This window comes from Nerophis ophidion, linkage group LG23 (assembly GCF_033978795.1).
Source record: "Nerophis ophidion isolate RoL-2023_Sa linkage group LG23, RoL_Noph_v1.0, whole genome shotgun sequence".
NCBI classification, from domain to species: Eukaryota; Metazoa; Chordata; class Actinopteri; order Syngnathiformes; family Syngnathidae; genus Nerophis; species Nerophis ophidion.
In genome coordinates this window covers 8,298,066-8,312,829 of record NC_084633.1, presented here as the reverse complement: position 1 = coordinate 8,312,829, position 14,764 = coordinate 8,298,066, and the positions used below count along the sequence as shown (strand labels likewise).

General features: G+C 38.8%; 1 long non-coding RNA gene across 1 annotated transcript in view; it reads left to right on the top strand.

The window, feature by feature from the left end:
- LOC133541689 (uncharacterized) overlaps positions 1-14,075 on the top strand; it is a 67,840-nt gene extending 53,765 nt beyond the window's left edge. The window contains exon 3 of the long non-coding RNA XR_009803950.1: positions 13,570-14,075. This is a non-coding gene — a long non-coding RNA (uncharacterized LOC133541689). The remainder of the gene's footprint in view (positions 1-13,569) is intronic.
- The last annotated feature ends 689 nt before the right edge of the window (positions 14,076-14,764 follow it).

Sequence of the window (14,764 nt, the reverse complement as noted above, 5' to 3'; positions counted from 1 at the left end):
TTTTAACCCCTTCTTAATCCTGTACGTACATTGAAAATACACATTTGAAGCATTTAAAAACACCCCGTCCGGACAGGCCCGCAAAAGAGGAATTGTCTGGGGAAAAGTGGACGTATGGTCAGTCTAGGTTAAGTAGCGTCTTATCCAGTTGAAGACCAGCCCTCTGATGCCATTCCGTTCTAATTTGTGTTCAAAGTGGACAGAATATGGACTTTTGCCAGGCTGGAAGCCATTATTCATGTTTAGTATGTTTTTTATTGGGGAAATTTGCTACATGATACGAACTTTAATATTTACGACCCGACCCCTGTTCAAGAACCAATTAATTGAGGTTACACATATGATGTGTCGGTTATTATTAAGAATGTGTGGAGAGGTCACATTAATTTATTCTACTTTGTGTGGGGGCATGTGCATGCAATCATGTCGTGCCCCGGCCCACCTCTTTTAAGGGGAAGTCCACCAAACATGAGCATAGACGTGGTGTGACTAGTGTCCAAGTGCAATCTTCCCCTTCGTCTCGTTCAGGGCCTCATCAGCATGAGCGGTGGAGTGGAATTAAGACTGATCCCTCACTGGTCTTGCATTGATGCACTGAATGGTTTGATGAGCTGAACAATTTCAGAGCAACATCCGGCATCCTGACTTTCAAGGGGGGCACAGCCGTGACATGTCAGAGCACCCAAAGATAAAAGGGTAACCCCCCCACCACCACCAGGAACCTGGTAACTGAGCTGCGGAGCTGCGTGGGATAATATTGTGTTACAGTAGTTAATGCAGGGGTGTCAAACTAATTTTAGATCAGGGGCCACATGGAGAAAAATCTACTCTGGTAAAATCACAGCACAATAACTTAAAAATAAAGACAACTTCAGATTGTTTTCTTTGTTTGAAAATAAACCAGGCACATTCTGAAATTGTACAAATCATAATGCTGTTGGGCTTTTTTTTACACTTACATGTTGCGCTTCATAGTATTCTATCTTTGTTTGTCGTTATTTATATTTTCTGAATAAATTATGTGATAATGTTCATCAATCAACTCATTGGTGTTAATTTTCCATCTATCGAGATAAAAAAATTATATTAAAATCAGTATGTTATTTATGTAGTTTGTTTGATCATTTTCTTCAACTGATGTACTAATATCATGTGGTTTGTTTTGTACATATTTAGCACTATTTACAAAGATACAAATAATTGACATTGCGACATCGAGTGGACACCTTTAGAACAGCTGTTTCTTTTATTCAAAAATTTCAGGTACATTTTTATACTTGGTAAACTCATCTTGTGGGCCGGATAAAACCTGTTCATGGGCCTGATCCGGCCCTCTAGCCGTACATTTGACACCCCTGAGTTAATGTTCACACAGTCTAGTATGGATGTTACATGTCCTAAAATGTACTGACCCTTGAATAACTACATCAATAAGTAACAATTACATTTGGGAGGGGAAAGTATTCAGAGACAACTAAATGTGATTAATTAAAACAAACATAATAACAACAAAAAGTTTTTTTCCCAGTCCTGGGTGTACGTTTTTACTTTAATAAAACTTTTTTTCTTTCTGTTTTTATGCATGCTTTATTTTCTGGTTCATTAAAGACAAATATTTACGGTACAGATTTATTATGTATTTATAAATATTATCAGTATTACTAACTAACTTGGTTCCATAGAGATTTTAACTCAAAACCCTTCTCAAATCCACATAGCTCATTGAAATTAATTTAAATCAATTTAAACGATTTAGAATGTTACACTTTTAACATGTGTTGTGCCTTTAACAAAATTGGAATAACATTGTAAGAAAACAATACAATAGATAACGTTGCTTGGATGGCAGCATATGTTGCTCCAAAACCTGTATGTACCTTTCAGCATTAATGGTGCCTTCACAGTCAGCATTAATGGTGCCTTCACAGATGTGTAAGTTACCCATACCTTGGGCACTAATACACCCCAAAAACATCACAGATGCTGTTTTTTGAACTTTACACCTAGAACAATCTGGATGATTATTTTCATATTTGTTCCGGAGGACAAGATGTCCACAGTTTCCAAAAACACTTTAAAATGTGCACTCGTCAGACCAAAGACCACTTTTACACTTTGCATCAGTCCATCTTAGATGAGCTTGGGACCAGTGAAGCAGTCGGCGTTTTGGGGTGTTGATAAATGGCTTTCTCTTTGCATAGTAGAGTTTTAACTTGCCCTTACAGATGTAGCGACCAACTGTAGTTACTGAGAGTGGTTTTCTGAAGTGTTCCTGAGCCCATCTGATGATATCCTTTACACATTGATGCCACTTTTAGATGTAGTACCACCCGAGGGATCCAAGATCACAGGCATTCAACGTTACGTACATTGATTTCTCCAGATTCTCTGAACATTTTGATGATTTTACAGACCTTAGATGATGAAATCCCTAAATCTCTTGCAATAGCTCATTGAGAAATGTTGTTCTTAAACTGTTTGACAATTTGCTCACACGTTTGTTAACAAAGTGATGACCTTCGCCCCATCCTTGTTTGTGAATGGCTGAGCATTTCTTGGAAGCTGCTTTCAAGTTAAAGTTAAAGTACCAATGATTGTCACACACACTGGGTGTGGTGAAATTTCTCCTCTGCATTTGACCCATCCCCTTGTGGACCCACTGGGAGGTGAGGGGAGCAGTGGGCAGCAGCGTTGCCGCACCCGGGAATAATTTTTGGTGATTTAACCCCCAGTTCCAACCCTTGATGCTGAGTGCCAAGCAGGGAGGTTTTATACCCAATCATTGCACCCACCTGTTCCAAATTGGCCTGTTCACCTGTGGGATGTTCCAAATAAGTGGTTGATGAGCATTCCTCAACTTTCTCAGTCTTTTTGCCAGCTTTTTTGAAACACGTTGCAGGCATTAAATTCCGAATGAGCTAATATTTGCAAAAAATAAAGTTCTCCATTTCGAACGTTAAGTAACTTGTCTTTACAGTCTGTTCAATTGAATGTAGGTCGAAAAGGATTAGCAAATCATTGTATTCTGTTTTTTATTCACGATTTACACAACGTGCCAACTTCACTGGTTTTGAAGTTTGTAGTTATATCCAACCTACTTACCGTTTACCTTGTCAAATAATATGAAAATGTGTTCATCACAATGATTATAGTGGCTTAGGTCACGCTGATTAGAAAAATGAGTACTAAACAAATATACTGCATACAAAAGTGACTCATAAATAAGTGACCAAAAATAAATTCACATACAAATATTTTGCGCTGAAATAAACTAAATGAATACTGAATATGTTTCTTAACTAAACTGTTAATACAATTTAAGTGGAAATGACAATGCAGCTTCACCACTTCAGTCATAATTTTTACGCTTAAGAAACTTTTCTATGACTTTAGCTTTTTCTGTTTGTTTGAGATTGTCATTACTGCCACATGTGGTGGAAAAGTGTATCACAACTGGGTCCATACGGACAACAGCTGGGAAACAGATATTTTTTGGCGGCCCTCTAGTTGGCGCTCGCAGCCCGACAATGGGCAATGCGATTGACAGATTTCAACTCACTGAATCATTTCAAATCGGTTTGTTTAAAAATATATAATCCCTGAATTGTATCGGTAATAGGGTTGTCCCGATACCAATAATTTGGTACCAGCACAGGTACCAAAATGTATTTTGATATTTTTCTAAATAGAGGGGACCACAAAAATTGCATTATTGGCTTTATTTAAAAAAAAAAAATCTTAGGGTACATTAAACATAATTTTCTTTTTGCAAATTTGTCCTTAAATAAAATAGAGAACATACAAGACAATTTGTCTTTTAGTAGTAAGTAAACAAACAAAGGCTTTTAATATGGCTGCTGACATATGCAGTAACATATTGTGTCATTTATCATTCTATTATTTTGTCAAAATTATGAAGGACAAGCAGTACAAAAATAATTATTAATCTACTTGTTCATTTACTGTTCATATATGCTTCATTTCTCTTTAAAATGTAATACTAATCTATTCTTCTGTTGTTCGGATGCTTTGCATTAGTGTTGGATGATACCACAAATTTGGGTATCAATCCGATAGCAAGTCGTTACAGGATCATACATTGGTCATATTCAAAGTCCTCATCTGTCCGGAATGAATATTTCCTGAATTTATAAACATGATATAATTTTTTTGAAAAAAAAAAGACTATGTTGTGATGCCAAAAAATATCAACGTAATCAGAGTAATACCGACTAGATACGCTCCTGTACTTGGTATCATTACAGTGGATGTTAGGTGTGGATCCACCGTTTGTTTACATTTTGTGTAGTGAAACATGTTTAACTTTTCCTCGTCCTGCAGGGACGATAGTGTTTGACTATGGCTGGCTAGCTATCCATTTCTTTAAGCACCTCTTCCTAAGGGTGTTTCATTGTTATAGCTTCACCTGTATTGTTAGTTTTTAAGCAAAAATGCGTCCGGTCTCTCTTTTCTGTATCCACACATTGTGTGTTTGTAAGTACTCCGTGATTGTGCACTGCCGAACATGCTCCTCTGTTCGTAAACCAGAAATGACACGACGTGAAGACGACGGGGTAACGGGGGTGGGGGACCGATACTTTTCAGAGGCTGTATATACAGAATATGATTCATCAGTATTGTGGTACTATACTAATAGTGATACAACCCTAGCTGGAAGTTTTCACACATGCAGGTCACTCTATGAATGGATCCAAGTGTGGAGAGCACCGTGCACTTTTGTTTCGGAGGTTACGAAAGCTCACATTAGCTGACAGTGGCTGTCCTTCCGCCAGCTTCCTCGGTTGAAGAAATACTAGGAAGATCAGAAGCTCCGCACCCATGTATAAAACAAACAGTAGCGATGATACACCTCGCCGCACCTATGACACCAAACGGGGACGCTGGGTTTGTTCATCTCCAGCTGAACAAACTATCAGAGTATCTTATTTTGCCACAGTGGGGATTTTGCAGAGATCACGAAAGAAACAAGACAAAAAACAGCCGCGTTTCACTCTCGGACTTCCTTTTGTTATTGCATGGCGTTTGAAGTCGTGGGGAGAGGGGGAGAAAACAAGGGAGGGAAACCTCGACAAACTGTCAAAAAACTCCACTGGCCCGGACACGCTAAAGGGGAGCAACACGCCATCGGCCTTGCAAGCATCATTCTTTGAAATCACTGCAGCGTCCCTTGAAAGCAGCTGTGCTAAGTCCGTCCACAATAAGATAAAACCGCGCGCCTATAAATACCGTCGAATCGCACTCACGCCGCGGCAGATGTCGCATCCGTCCACCTCGCTGCACCGCAGGCTTGTTTACGCAGCTTTCATTCATGTGTGCAATGGCCAGTCACAGTTGAATGGGCCTTGCTTACATAGCACAGCCCCTGCAGCATGTGCCGACCTCTCCTCGTGTGTGTGTGTCGTGACTGCACACACACGCAAAGAAATCAAATGTGGGAGATGTATGGTGGTGATTAATGCATCGAGGGCCCGCGACGTTACAGAATGTAAACACATGGCATTGACCTTGTTCCACACAGAAACTCTTGGGGTGCGTTTACGCTTTTCTTTTTGTGCACCGTGCAAGCGGAGAGAGATCCATCTCTAAAGTGGTCTCGGGTGCGAGTAAACACTTCTGCGGTTCACACGCCACCTTCAGACCGTGCTAGGAGTTCTTTCTTTTACACGATAGTGGTTCTCACAGTCTTAAAGGCCTACTGAAACCCACTACTATACTACCGACCACACAGTCTGATAGTTTATATATCAATGATGAAATATTAACATTCCAACACATGCCAATACGGCCGGTTTAGTTTACTAAATTACAATTTAAAAATTCCCGCGGAGTTTCCTGTTGAAAATGTCGCGAAATGATGACGCGTATGATGACGCGTGTTTGTGACGTTATTGGTTGGAGGGGACATATTAGCTCAGCACCACTTACGGCTAAAAGTTTTTGTTTTTTTACTTTTTTTTCCTTTTTTTTTTCTAGTCCTTCACTCTAAATTTCCTCATCCACGAATCCTTCATCCTCGCTCAAGTTAATGTTGGAAATTGTCGCTTTCTCGGTCCGAATAGCTCTTGCTGCTGGAGGCTCACATTATAAACAATGTGAGGATGTGAGGAGCCCTACAACCATTGACGTCACGCTTACATCGTCTGCTACTTCCGGTAAAGGCAAGGCTTTTTTATTAGCGACCAAAAGTTGCGAATTTTATCGTCGATGTTCTCTACTAAATCCTTTCAGCAAAAATATGGCAATATCGCGAAATGATCAAGTATGACACATAGAATGGACCTGCTATCCCCGTTTAAATAAGAAAATCTCATTTCAGTAGGCCTTTAATCAAAGTGCTTCCATTTGCAACTTTCTTTGGCCCCAATTTGTGTTGTTTTGCAGTCTTGTGATGTAAACATGTTGTTTAGCAAAGAACTACAGCAGGGGTGTCAAACGCATTTTCATTAAGTTAAAGTACCAATGATTGTCACATACACACACTAGGTGTGTGTATGTCCTCTGCATTTGACCCATACCCATGTTCACCCCCTGGGAGGTGAGGAGAGCAGTGAGCAGCAGCGGTGGCCGCGCCTAGGAATCAATTTGGTGATTTGACCCCCAAATCCAACCCTTGATGCTGAGTGCCAAGCAGGGAGGTAATGGGTCCCATTTTTTTAGTCTTTGGTATGACTCGGCTGGGGTTTGAACTCACGACCTACCAATCTCAGGGCGGACACCCTAACCACAAGGCCACTGAGCAGGTGAGGGCCACATTGCAATTACGGTGGCAGCTTATAAAACAGTCCCGCAAATTTATGGATTTTTCTTCGCTGACGGCCATAATGCAAATAGTTAAAGAAAAAACAAAACAAGCAGAGACACTAAAAAAAATCTGTGTTATTGTTTGTGCTACGGTGTCATCTTTTGGACGAGTTTGCTCACTGCAGGTGCCGCCGCGCCCTAGGGGTACTTGAAGGTATGTCAAGGGGTACGTGAGATTTTTAAAAAAGATTCTAAAATTAGCAACAATTTAAAAATCCTTCATAAATATATTTATTGAATAATACTTCAACAAAATATGAATGTAAGTTCATAAACTGTGAAAAGAAAAGCAACAATGCAATATTTAGTGTTGACAGCTAGATTTTTAGTGGACATCTTCCATAAATATTGATGTTAAGGATTTCTTTTTTTGTGAAGAAATGTTTAGAATTAAGTTTATGAATCCTGATGGATCTCTATTACAATCCCCAAAGAGGGCACTTTAAGTTGATGATTACTTTTATGTGTAGACATCTTTATTTATAATTGAATCACTTGTTTATTTCTCAACAAGTTTTTGTTGTTTTTTATATCTTTTTTTCCAAATAGTTCAAGAAAGACCACTACATATGACCAATATTTTGCACTGTTATACAATTTAATACACCAGAAACTGATGACGTAGTGCTGTATTTTACTTCTTTATCTCTTTTTTTCAACCTAAAATGATTTGCTCTGATTAGGGGGTGCTTGTATTAAAAAAATGTTCACAGGGGGTACATCACTGAAAAAAGGTTGAGAACCACTGTTCTAGACTATAGAGCACACCAGCTGCAGCCACTAATTTTTAGAAGATAAAAATGTTATTCCATTTATTAGCCGTGCCTCACTTTAAGCCGCAGATATATACCGGTCCAAAGATTTTGTAAACGTTTGTATACAAACCTTGATTGTTTCCAAACTGTGTCTGTAACATGGCAGTAAAATGGCTGATCAAACAAAACAGAAGTCATTATCATGCGCCCAGTAGCTGCTGAAACTAGCTCTCCATTTGGCAAAACAGACTTAAAAAGTTAGTTTTGGTGAATTTACTGAAGAATTTGTGAAACTGAAACAACCCCCAAAAAATGCAGTTATGAATTAGTAATACTAACACAGACATTCATAAATGTGCTAGCGTATCGGTTAATGCTAACAACGCTAGCTTCATCACATTACAATAGTGCATACAAACATGCATGAAAACACTCCTACAGACAACACACGGGACGGTTCAGTAAGTAAGAATTGTTTTAGTTAATTTGTAAAACTTTCAAACGTCCAGTGATGAATGAAGAATCCATACGAGTAGAAACTCTATGGACGTCTGGAAGACGGAACAGCACTTGTACTTCTGGTTGAATGCTCTAACACCTATGTGTCAAAATCAATTATCTATGGCCCCCGGGATTATTATGCAATTATCTATGTATACCCCCATTTCGAGAACCACTGGTCTAGAAAATTCAGGTAATATATAAATTTGTCCCATATTGCCCTATTGCACAATTGCCCATGCATTTGATTAGATTTTTTTTTTTTACATACACTGTAAAAATAACTGAAAATTTTGCTGGCAGCTCAGTCGCTGGAATTTTATACAAAAATGTACGCATTTTTTTTTGTATATACATCATTTCATGCAAATGGAAAAATGTACCACAATTTATAAATGTAAAATGCTTGTGACTGAGCAGCCAGTTTTTGTTTTTTTTACCGTAAAATATACTGTCATTTTTACCGAGTTTAATTTGATTAATAACTTGCTATAAAATCATAATGCAAACCGATATTGGCGTATTTGTTCTCATTTTAACAAAACACCTTTGAATGTATGATTGGAATATATTACAATTATTTGTAAAATAAAAACAATATGCAATTGTAAGCAGTACACACTTTGTCAAGTACTTTATTGATGCATATTGTTTCCAGGCTTTCGTGGGCGACATCTGCCCCCCGGGCCTTGAGTTTGACACCTGTGAACTACAGAGTCAACAAGTGAGGATGTCATGGAAGCTAACCCAGGCAGGTTTCGTGATAAAAACACCGTTGCACTCACGCAGTGTATTAATAACACGACAAGACTGAGTCACCAACACGTGGGATCCTTTGTTGAATCTTTCACCAAAGTATGCACAAGTCGTGTCAAACTTCAGTGTTTGAACTGCTACTTTAAATAGCACAAGATGGGAGGATATTTCTGATAGACACCTCTGGTCAACTTGGTTTAGCTTTCTCTCTTGCCTTTTATGGCCTTTTTGCAACATAGATATGACAAAGTCAAATCACGATGAGGGACGGGTATTGTTTACATTTTAACCGAGTTGAGCAGAGATGGGTACATTCCGTCTCTAAAATCTGAAATCAAACGGTGTCATACTTCAATACCTTTGTTGCACGTGACGTCACGTCCAGTTTTGAACTTAGCACCGGCTTGAGCACTTTGCCGGTAAACAAGCAGTCAAGTAACTCAATACGGACACAGTCGGAGTGCATCAACGTAATGTTGCAGTTTTCCCTGGCAACAAAACAAGAATAAGGCACACACAAGTACAAAACCCAAAACCAGTGAAGTTGGCACATTGTCCATCCATCCATTTCTACCGCTTATTCCCTTTGGAGTCGCGGGGGGTGCTGGAGCTCAGCTACGGGCGGAAGGCGGGGTACACCCTGGACAAGTCGCCACCTCAGTTGGCACGTTGTGTAATTCATAAATAAAAACAGAATACAATAATTTGCAAATCCTTTTCAACTTATATTCAATCAAGTGTGTGTGTGTGTGTGTGTGTGTGTGTGTGTGTGTGTGTGTGTGTGTGTGTGTGTGTGTGTGTGTGTGTGTGTGTGTGTGTGTGAGCCTGCCTCGTGTCCCTGTTCCGCGACCTTGGTGTGCTTGTCAGTCATCCATCCATCCATTTCCTACCGCTTGTCCCTTTTGAGGTCGTGGGGGGTGCTGGAGCCTATCTCAGCTGCATTCGGGCAGAAGGCGGTGTACACCCTGGACAAGTTCCCACCTCATCGCAGGGCCAACACAGATAGACAGACAACATTCACACTCACATTCACACACTAGGGCCAATTTAGTGTTGCCAATCAACCTATCCCCAGGTGCATGTTTTTGGAGGTGGGAGGAAGCCAGAGTACCCGGAGTGGAACCCACGCAGTCACGGGGAGAACACGCAAACTCTACACAGAAAGATCCGGAGCCCGGGATTGAACAAGTCAGTCCAAAGTCATCTATGCTTTTGAAGTGGAGTGTTAATTTGTTTTTGATGACACCTAGTGGTCACATTTTTTTTAATTAAATCAAGCTCATGATGTAAGTTGAATGAGGCGGACACGTTTGTTACTGGATTCTTTTTCATACTCTTCTGCCTTACTTTCTATGTGTAATACACAACTATAATTATTTGATACTTGTTTATATTGACAAATTTAGTGTTGCAGAATGCATTAGTGTTCACTTAAGGACACTTATGATATATGTTTCGCTTGTGTGCTAGCGTGTGCTTAGCTGTTGTGTAGCGGCGAGCTCCTAGTAGCCCATAGCTTACCGGGTAAATAACCTCTTTAAAATACCAGAAAAGACCAACCCTGTGTGCTTGTTGGAGGACTTTAGTTGTTAACTGTTTGTCCAACTTTGCTAAAGTAAAAATGCTGCTTGTATCAGAGATTATTAAATGCAAGCCAATGTAATTGTTTTTTGCTGGTATTGGACCAATATCAATATCGAATTGAGGCACTCCTACTCTTAAGTGTCTTTTTAGTTCACATGACTGCAAGTATTGCATACAAACACACACCCCAACTGTGTTTTTGGTGCTTTTATTTAGCTGACCAATGCACCACAAGGTGGCGTTGTGGTGAAATTGACTTAACCTTTCTCACACGGCTTAATGTGCTCTATAAATGTCTCACTGTGCCACATTAAAAAAGCACAAGTGAGTACTAAACAAACTGTACCAAATGTGTGCACCATATATCTTTGTTTTATTTTGGTCTGAACACAGCCGTCTGCCTCCTACTGCCTCCAAACCATCCTCGTACCAGAAGCTCAGCTTTATTTCTAAACAGGCAGATAAATTAACTCCCCTACAGGTCGCCTTCTTTTCTTCAAGCTTTCAAAAAGCCGACGCGCCACACTATCTTCTACTTTTCTTGCCCTCAAAGGCGACATCTTTAGGGGGGAACACCATGCGGCGGTGACCCCAAGAGTGTCACCTTACCTCCAGCAAGCTTTTTGTCTTGGACTGGATGGCACGTGTGGAGAAACAGGTGCACCTTCAAAGTGTGGACCCCAGGAGAAACACGGGCACGACTGTCGAGTCAATGAAGCAACTGAAGTGTGAAGAACTGAGATGTAAAGTCAGATCTTTCATGTTTGAAGCTGGATAGAGAGTTTCACTCTTCTCAGGACTGCAAGAGCTTGTCCAGGCTAACTCTTTTTCTCCTGAACTGCTTTTGATTCTTTTGCTTGTGCTATTTCCCTTCTGGCAAACACATCACATGGAGGCGCTATTATTAAACCAAATGAGTCGGATGCGTAATAAATTATAAAAAATATATGGATATATATGTGTATATATATATATATATATATATATATATATTTATATATTAGGGCTGAGCAACGATTAAACATTTTAATCGAAGTTAATCGCACTATTTCTCCGATTAATCGCGGTTAACTGCATTGTATACGCAAAGCCCAATAATGAATTCAAAAGTAGTGTGTAGTGCACCTTAATTGGAATATTCTCCCACATGAACAAAAGCGCCAAAACATTTGTTGTGCAAACACAATTTAAATCAGTCCTTGTTAAACAGTAGCAGTTAAATAGCATATTTTATGAAAATCAACTCAAAAAATGTAAATACAAACATTTAAGCTCATTGCCACTGCCAGAGTATTTAAGTTATACTGTTTGTTATGGAAAATAAATATAATCTACATACAAATCTCTGAGCCACAATCATAACATCTGAACAGGCAATTCTCTGAGGTAACAGCAGAAACATTTTAATTATCAGGGATCTTATGTTTAAAAAACCTATATAATAGGTAGTGGGCTGTTTTAGGGAATTTTGGATCAAATTATCCGTAGTAGCAATATTAATAATGTTGTGTTTATTCTGCGTAGTGCACTTAAAATAATTATGACCATATCTAGGAATTGATATGATGGGAATTTTCAGATTGTTTGCTTGGTGCTTTGATAAACTGAATACATCATATACATGTACTATATTGTGATGTTATGAGCCAGGGGGAAAAAGAACTACCCTACCCAGCATGCAACCGGAGTGACGAGCATGCGCGGTAGCCCGGTATAGGTTGTGTCGCCATGACGGCATCTTGTATGTTGTGATATGCACGCTCTGAAAGTAAACGTTAAGAACTCAGCCAACACTCCTCGTCTGCATTATTGATAAAAAGACAGACAACACATATACTCCGCTGCTTCACAGGCCGCTGGATGTAGCCGGCAAAGTATTCCCATGCTAGCTATCCGGTCCAGCAAGCACGCGTCATTCAGTCCAAAACGGCCCGATCTATCCACATCCAGAATTGTCTGGCGGTCGTGAGTGATCCCGGAGTGACCACGCTGTAAGCCAGCCATGAAATTTGCAGAATTGTCCGGTATTTTTGCCAAATGTTCCATCTTTACCAAGAGCCCCTCGACGCCGGAGCCCGTCCGGGCGTCGCCATCTTGCTAAGAAAAGGCGTTAACAAAATAAAACCATGTCAACAACATACGCAAATGTGCGATAAAATTATTGTCGGCGTTAATAGATTGATGAGTTAACTCGTAATTAACGCATTAATTTGCCCACCCCTAAGATATATATATATATACATATATATATATATATATATATATATATATATATATATATACTATTTTATATACTATATATATAATACAAATGCATATTGTGTATATATATACATATATATATACAATATGCATTTGTATTATATAAATATACATATACAGTATATTTATATATACAGTATAAATGTATATATATATATATACACACATATGCAAATATACAGTATATGCATTTATATACAGTATATATATACAGTATATATATACATATACAGTATATATATATAAATATATATATATATATATATACATATATATGTATATATATTGCACATGCATACGGCATATGTATAGAGAATGTATGAATAAAACAAAAACAAGGATATAAAAAATGTAAATACAAAATTGTACCTAAAATTGTACCTATGTATATATATATATATATATATATATATATATATATATGTGTGTGTGTACTGTATATATATATTTGTATATGTGTATATATATATATATATATATATATATATATATATATATATATATACGTATATAGGGATGATATTGTTTAATTAGTAACACCTATTACAACACTTATTACTTATTATCATTTATTTATATTAAACCTATTGCAATAAAAACATTTTTTGAGTTATAATCAAATTAAAAATAGTGATGTCATTATCAAAGCATTGCGATGTGCCACCACCTTATAGAGTGTTTACAATGAAAATAATGAAAATTACAGCAAAAATTTCAGAATAATTCCCACCAATACTGTGATATTTGTGTAAATATGAATGTGTATATATATATATATATATATATTTTTTTTTTTTTTCTACCAGTCTTCATATGTTTTACTTGTATTTTATTCTTTATCTCTACTCATGGTTCTTACTATTTTACAAGTTGTATTTCTATTTTCCAGCGTTCCATATTAGCCATATGCTTCAGGGGTTATCGGCCGTGCTTGTGGGGGCGCTTTTGTGTCAGCGTCCTGGTGGCCATTGTCTGATGACCTCCTGGTGAAGATGGTTCCTGTGATAGTGTTTACTCACATGTCTCCTCTGTACTCTGCCATGCAATCATTGGTCCATATAGTTGCAAATGTGTATATGTTGTGTGTTTGTGTTTAGTATCTGTGTCCGTGCGTACGTTTTTGATAATGGGGGATATGGGTCACCTGGGTATTGTTTTTAACTTTTATTTTAATTATGAAAAACGCTTTATAAATAAAGTTTTATTGATTGATTGATAAGTTATCTATGATGATTATAAAGCTGTATAAATAAATCTGTATTGCATGTACACTGGCATGTCTTTCGAAGCAGTACAGGGCGCCAAAAATGGGCATTATGACGGATACATTTTGGCGCGTGCTCACCATACCGTTCTTCACACTCCGATCCCAATATGGTAAACATCACTGGTGCATGTGCAAATATGGTGCAGGCTATGCGGAGCATTGATTTGACCAAACGGAACGACACGGTCTGTACCTGCAGCGCTCTCTTTGAACGTGAGGGATTATCGTTCAGCTCTGCACAACACCGCAGACAGGAAGCTGTTAAAGACAAGGACCAACACTGCGTCCTGACCTCTTACCCTTACATCCTGACCTCTCCTGCCATCTGACATGGGTCCTCCACTACATGAAAGCTGTCCTGTTGACTCACCACAGCTAATTTAGAGTTCCGGTTGCACCCCCCCCCCCCCACCACCCCCCCACCCCTCCCCCCATGACCACTGTGAGGACAGACAGTCAACATGTCGGCCTCTGGAATTGTGAAGGGGAAACTTCAGACCAGCTTGTTTGCCGCAACTCAAAGGATGAGAAGCTAACACTTACATCATTGGGAATACACACGCTTCTATGGACCAGACCCCAACTCCATCTCTTGCAAGCTAAGCTAGAATGGTGCAGTGGACAAACACCTTCTGGGATGACACCTGGCATGGCAAAAGGAGTGCAGAACACTCAGGGAGCGAGAGAGATTCTCGCATTTTATCAGAACTATTTCAGGTCACGTACGCAGAGGTTTTCTGAAACAATTTTTTTTTTTTTACATAATTTTGGAAAACTATCTTCCACATTTGGCTTCTTTAAATTGTACCACACATTC